This window comes from Artemia sp. Qi Xiang Cuo, chromosome 11 (genome assembly GCF_049724085.1).
Source record: "Artemia sp. Qi Xiang Cuo chromosome 11, ASM4972408v1, whole genome shotgun sequence".
In the NCBI taxonomy this organism is placed as follows: Eukaryota; Metazoa; Arthropoda; class Branchiopoda; order Anostraca; family Artemiidae; genus Artemia; species Artemia sp. Qi Xiang Cuo.
Window position 1 is genome coordinate 43494901 of NC_142804.1, and position 7482 is coordinate 43502382.

The 7482-nt window shown below is 37.2% G+C and overlaps 1 pseudogene; it reads left to right on the forward strand.

The window, feature by feature from the left end:
• The first annotated feature begins 667 nt into the window (after window positions 1–667).
• LOC148947005 (protein CFDP2 pseudogene) lies at window positions 668–1216 on the forward strand (annotated as a pseudogene).
• The last annotated feature ends 6266 nt before the right edge of the window (window positions 1217–7482 follow it).

A 7482-nucleotide genomic window follows, 5' to 3' on the forward strand; every position in this document is an offset into this window, starting at 1 on the left:
TTAGGTTACCTAGACTGGTAAAGTTCTACCAAATCATATTATTGAGTTAGAAATAAAGTGAATACACCATTCAATGCCTTTTTTTATGCTGATAACAAATATAATAATCATTTCTATGGGAAATGATTATTCCCGGCCGCCCCTCCTATATGGACCTACCCTACCCCTGAAGTGGCATATATGGGGGGGGGGCTGAAATTCATTTCTGATAGAAATTATTATTATATTTGTTATCAGTTTAAAAAAAGGGATTGAATGGTTTATTCAATTTTGTCCAAACTCAATAATATGATTTGGTTGAACTTTACCCCTAGGCCTAAATATGACAATATAGCTAAAAATTTATATATATCTGATCAATAGAAAATTGTCATTAACTCTTGTATAGAGTTAACAAATGTAGTATAAAGTCAAACTGAAGACAATATCTTGCTTTCTCCTATTATGTAGAATGATAGAATGTCATACAGATGACTTTATGCCTCATTCTTTTATAGAGCAAACATAAAATAAAGTCATACAAATGACTTTTTATACCTCATGCTATTATAGAGCCAGCAAAAATAAAGTCATACAGATGACCTTTTATATATCTCACTATTATTGAGAAAACATGAATAAAGTCATACAGATGACTTTTTATATCTTACACTATTATAGAGCAAACATGAATAAAGTAATGCAGATGACATTGATGATCTGCCTGAAAGGTTCACCCACCAACCTCACAATTATCCAAGTATATGCTCCGGATTCCAGCAGACACAACGAAGAGTCTGAAAACTTCTATCTCCAGCTTCAAAGTCTGGTTGATTCTGTCTCTAAAAAGGACATAATCTTTGTCATTGGTGACTTCAACACCATCGTCGGAAAAAAACACACAGGACACAAAGATGTAATGGGCAAATTTGGACATGGAAAAATGAACAGAAGAGGAGAACGCCTTATCAAATTCTGCAGAGACAGTGATTTAGTCATTACAAACACACTGTTCAAGCACAGACCTTGCCGTCAGACATCCTGGACCTCACCGGATGGAAAAACTAAAAACTTCATAGACTATATCCTTGTGTCTAGACATTGGAAAATGTCTGTCCTAAACACAGTCACGCTAGCTGGTGGCAACTTTGACAGCGACCACTCGCTTGTCATGTCTAAGTTCAAAACAAGACTTAAAACAGCATCAAAGTTATCTCAGAAAACCCTCAAGTTTTGAGTAGATCTACTGAAAGACGAAAACACGTATGACCTATATCACTATTCTATACAAAAAAATTTTGGAGCTCACGTCGAGATCTCCACCTATCCTGTCTAAGGAAGAAATTGACAACCTGGTGACTAGCAGCACACATATCATATGTGATGTTGCTCATTCCACACTGGGTACCCAAAAAAAACATTCAGAATCTTTGGATAACAGACGAGATCACTTCACTCTACGACGAAAAGCGCCAACTCACGAACAAGCATGATAAAGAAAGTAGGGACCGGTACAAGCAACTCAAACAAGCTGTTGAGAAATCCATCAGACGTGCTTTTATTAAAGAAACGTGTGATCAATGTGAATCGGCCTTCAAGAAAGGAGACCCCCACTACATGTATAGAAGAGTGCGGGAATTGGCCAAAAAGAAGGAAATCAAAGCGTCCTCCCTTCTCGACAAACATGGAAACCAAATACAATCCACAGACGGGTTCCGCTCACGATGGAAAAACCATTTTAAAAATAAACTGAATCTGGAAATCCACCCAGACCCAACAATTCTCAACACTTTCCCTATAACCTCTACAGATCCAAGTCCTCCCCTCTTCACTCTAAAATAGAAGCAGCTATCAGAGACTTGAGAACAAACAAAGCTGCCGGCCCCGGTGGAATCCACCCCGAAATACTGAAAGTAAGCTGCAAATCACTCCTTGACCTTTACCACAAAATTGCCACAGCTGCTTGGGAAAAATGTCACTTCCCCTCACCCTGGTGCGAAGCCACGATAATTCCCCTGCATAAGAAAGGATCTAAAGCTGTCTGCGACAACTACCGCCCAATAAGTCTTACCATCCACGCAGCAAAAACCCTCACCAGAGTCATGCTCGGGCGTATACAAGCCATTTCCTCACTGGTCATTCCGGAATACCAAGCCGGCTTCTGACCTAATAGATCAACAATTGATCAGATATTCACTGTTCGGCAGATCATGGAAAAGTATAGCGATCTTGACCGCAGCATCTACCACCTTTTCATAGACTTTAAACAAGCTTTTGATTGGATATGGAGAGAAGGTCTATGGCACATCCTTCTTCACTTTGGCATCCCATCCAACCTGATCTCGCTGATCAAAGACATGTATAAGAAGTTCAGTAGCCACGTCATGACGGGAGAGGGACTTACCGAGAGCTTCAAAACCTCTACCGGAGTACTACAAGGTTGCCTAATATCACTGGAGCTGTTTAATCTCTTCCTAACTGCAGCCCTTTCACTCACAGATAACGTACCCGGCGCCCTTGTCAGAGGAGTGGTGATAGAAAAACTGGCATATGCTGATGACATAGTCCTAATAGCCGAGTCCCCTCAAGACCTACAATCTCAGGCTAACAGCGTTCAACAGCGTTAACAGCGTTCACGCAAATTCGATTCACATGTAAATCTCAGCCTTCAGCTTGGTGAAGGTACCATTGAGTGGGTGGAAGGCTTCGCCTACCTTGGGAGCTTACTTACTTATGATAACAACCAACTCAAAGACATCAAGAGACGCCTGATACTTGCAAACTCCGGTTTTAAAGCTCTGATGCCCATTTGGAGGAATAAGAACTTAACAACAACTCTCAAAACGAGACTCTTCTACTCCCTCATTATTCCAATCGCCATCTATGCCTGTGAATCTTGGACGCTTAAAACAGACAATCAACGCTGCCTAGCTGCCTTTGAAACCAAATCCCTATGACGCATCGCTGGTATCACCTTCCATGACAGAATCTCCAACTCCAAGCTTCTCCATAATCTGAAAGTCAAATTTACAATACTGGACAAAATAAAACTACAACAACTCAAATGGCTTGGACATATACAACGCATGGCTAGCACTCGTCTCCCAAAGATAACCTTTGATGGACGAGTACACGGTTCTCGACCCAGAGGTTGCCCTCCGAGGAGATGGAAAGAAAACTTTTCACCTTACAACCTGCCGCCTGGCCGACAACAGAAGTACCTACAGGAGGCACATCAATGAACTGGTTAAAAAAGAGGCCCCAAAACGACCTTCAAGGATGGATGGGACATAAGTCAAGTCAGTACAAATAAAGTTATACAAAAGACATTTTGGTTTTATTATTTAATATATGATCCACTAAAATGTCATACAGAAGAAATTATATTACCCCACTGATACATAGAGAAAACAACAAAAAGTCGTTTGTAAGAATTTATTCATGTTTGCTCTATACTAATATGAGGTATTAAAAGTCATCTGTAAGACTTTATATATGTTTGTTCTATAATAGCAGGAGGTATAAAAAGTCATCTGTATGACTTTATTAATAATGCTTTATAGTAGAATGATATATTATAAAGTCAACTGTATGACTTTATTTATGTTTGCTCTATAATAGCAGCAGACATGAAAAGTCATCTGTATGACTTTATTCATAATACTTTATAGTAGAATGATATATTAAAAAGTCATCTGTATGACTTTATTTAGGCTACTCTATAAATGAAATCATGTAGGCCTATGCTATAAAAAGCCATTTGTATGACCTATTGTTGTTTTCTCTATGTAATAGCAGGAGGTGTAAAAAGTCATCTGTATGACTTTATTGAGGTTTGCTCTATATAAGAAAGGCATAAAAAGTCATATGTAGGACTTCATTCATGTTTGCTGTTTGCATTAAATCTAAGAATCAGCTTTTATGGTGATCCTAAATATGTATTTGTTAATTAGTTAATTATGTATTTGTTATTAGAATACATATTTTAACCCCAAAAGTGGCAAATTCTCCACAATTGACCTACAAATTGTGTCTTTAAATTTGTTGAACAAAATTTACATAAATAAAATTGATAGTCTATGTACAGACCACTTTGCTATAGTTTGCTCCCTAAATGAACCTGCTGAAACTTCATCTCATACCTCCAAATATATCAACACTAAAGCAAATTGGTCTATTTTCCAAAATAAGCTAAATGATGAAATTACAAGTTTCACCCAAAGTTCATGCATTTCTAACAACAGTTGACACACATGCTGAAGCCTTGACATCTTTACTAATAAATACAGCTAATCATGCTATCCCCAGGACATCACCTAAGAAAACATTCCCTAAACAAATTCCTAAAGCATGGTGGACAAATGAGTGCCTAAATAAATGGAGGATAAAAAAGGCAGCTAGGACAGAATTCATAAAAAAATAACACCTACTACATATTTAAAAAAATTACAAGCAGAATCTAATCTAAAAAGGACTATAATAGATGCTAAATATAAATACTGGAATAATTTTGCAAATAATCTGTCCAGAGAAACGCATGAGCCAATTATACATAAAGTCATAAGCCACATATGTGGGAAAAAGACTTCTCCCAACCCACTCCTGTATGAGCTTATGCATAATAATACCCATTATGGCAATGATATTGAAAACGCTAACCTATTTGCAACTCTTTTTGTTAATAAGCTAACATCAAATAATCAAAGCAAACTGTCCACAATTCCTATGAGCCCAAGTTACCAACCACGCCCAGGATCCAAGTACATAACTAATCCAGGAATTGAATAATGCAATACATCATATTAGGTTCAAAACTAGCAGCAGCTATGACAATATACACCCCACATGGATAAAGAATCTCACACCTTCATACAAACAAGAACTGCTAAATTGTTATAATCATGCTTGGGCATCTTCTATTTTCCCCAATATATGGAAATGTTTGTCCCTCCTACCAATCCTAAAGAAAAATAAACCAAAAGATAACCCTGAGTCTTATAGGCCCATAATGATTACACCTGTGATGGGGAAAATAATGGAAAAAATGATTTATCACAGACTCCTCTGGTTTGTTGAGAAAAATAACATGATCCCACACACTCAAACTGGATTCAGGAAATACCACTCCTCAACAGATGCTTTCATTTTGCTAACAAATGCAATAAATGAATCTTTCTCAAAAATAATATCCTAGTGGCAGCTTTCCTTGATTTTGAAGGGGTATATGACAATGTGAACCACCAAATCCTTTTAAATAAACTTGCAAACCTTGGAGTACCTCCTAAGCTAGTATCCTTTATTAAATCCTTCATATAAGTGCGAAGTTTCATTGTTTGTGTTGGTTAAGCCTCTTCACCCCAAAAGACAATATCCAAAGGCCTAGCTCAGGGAGCAGTCCTCAGTTGCCTCCTATTTGCCCTATATCTCTGGGACATGAACCTACCCCACACGAATCTACAATATGCTGATGATCTGGTGCTATGGTCATCTGGCAACACCTTTCAGATAGCACAGTCAAATCTGCAGAAGTCACTTTTCCAGTTTGAAAAATTTTCTCAACATTCAGATTTACCCATTGCACCCACCAAGTCAAAAATAATCCATTTTCACAGGAAGCAAAACCATGTTAATGCAAAACTAACTCTAAATAAAACAACTATTCCAGAAGATAATAATATCAATTACCTAGGTCTCATGCTTGACCAAAAACTTAATTTCCACCTCCACATATCAAACACTATAAAAAAATGCTATAGAAAAGCAAATATACTAAAAAGACTTCTTTCCACACCCTGGGGTTGTAAGGAGAAAACCTTACTCCAGTTTTATAAATCACATATAAGACCCCATATTGACTATGGGCTCATTGTCTATGGTGCATGTGCAAAGACCCAGATGCAGAAAATTGAAACAATATAAAATGATATAATACGTCTCATATTTGGTCTTAGGAAACCCACAAGCATCAAGTTTCTGCTTATGGAGAGTGGATTAACAACAATAAGGGAGAGATGTAGCTTTCTCTTGATAAAACATCTTACAAAAATTGAATCAAATAGCTCACACACGTTACATAAATGGTTAAGAAATCCAGCAATGTATAGAGGTATTGTAGATGAGTATGCCAATATTCAAAAGAAGTTCCCTGTTCCAGCAAGGTCTATTGCACCTACTTTCCCCCAATCCCCTCCATGGAATTGGTCATTTTCCATAATGAATACTGAATTTTCAAAATGTAATAAAGATTTAACCCCCATTGCTTTTGTTCAGAAAAAATTTGCAGAACTCAATACAATTACCTATAAAAATCACTTCCAAATGTTTGTTGACGGGTCAAAAATGAATGAGAAGGTTGCAAGTGGTGTTTTCCTTCCTCACCTGAAAATTGCAATGGGCGAGAGATTATTTAATAATTTATGTATAATGTCTGCTGAGTTAAATGCCATAATCATGGCATTAGAACACCTTTTGCAAAACCAATCTTTGATTGAAAATTCGAATAATATTATCATTTATTCTGACTCTTTATCAAGCCTTGAGTTGCTGGCCTCAGCTCCTCAATATAAGTTGGACATTGACACTTATCATTGTCTCAGTATTGTTGATACTCTTGCTTCAAGTGGCATAAAATCTTACTTTCAGTACATTCCTAGCCACTCTGGCATAAGTGGTAATCATCAGGTTGATGAAATAGCCAAAAATGCTATAAATATTGACCAGCCAAGTGGGAGACCAATCCCAATTAGGAGGCTATCAGATATTAATTGTAATAAGATCAATCCTATCCTTTCCCCCTTTTCCAATAAGTATCTTTCTAAAATTTATCATAGAATTCGTTCTGGAACAAATGGACTAAGTTTCCTTTCATTCTCATATAAGCTTTCTAATTCAAGTGGTTCAATTCCCCTGTCCCCTCTTTGCAGGCATTGTAATATGAATAATGAAACAATTGACCATTGCCTATTTGAATGTAATATGCTGATGTCTGCACAACATACCTTGCTTTCTAAACTGTTAAAGTACTTCAAACACCACAAAATCCCCCTATCAGCCAAGAGCCTAGCCAACTATACCCGCACACAGAGCATAGAAATCGACATCTATCATCTTATATTTGAACTCCTAGAGTCGAAAGATCTGCTGAAAGATATCTGAATATATCTAATAAATATGAGGCAATCAAGCCAGTAGCTCTGTAGCCCACAGAGTGAAGCAAAAGGAAAAGGGCTAAATAGTTTTACTGAAAAGCCCGCCGTGCTGTTAAATAGAAGAAGAAGAATTTACAAGTTTCACCCAAAGTTCATGCATTTCTAACACAACAGTTGACACACATGCTGAAGCGTTGACATCTTTACTAATAAATACAGCTAATCATGCTATTCCCAGGACAACACCTAAGAAAACATTCCCTAAACAAATTCCTAAAGCATGGTGAACAAATAAGTGCCTAAATAAATGGAGGATAAAAAAGGCAGCTAGGACAGAATTCATAAAAAAACCATC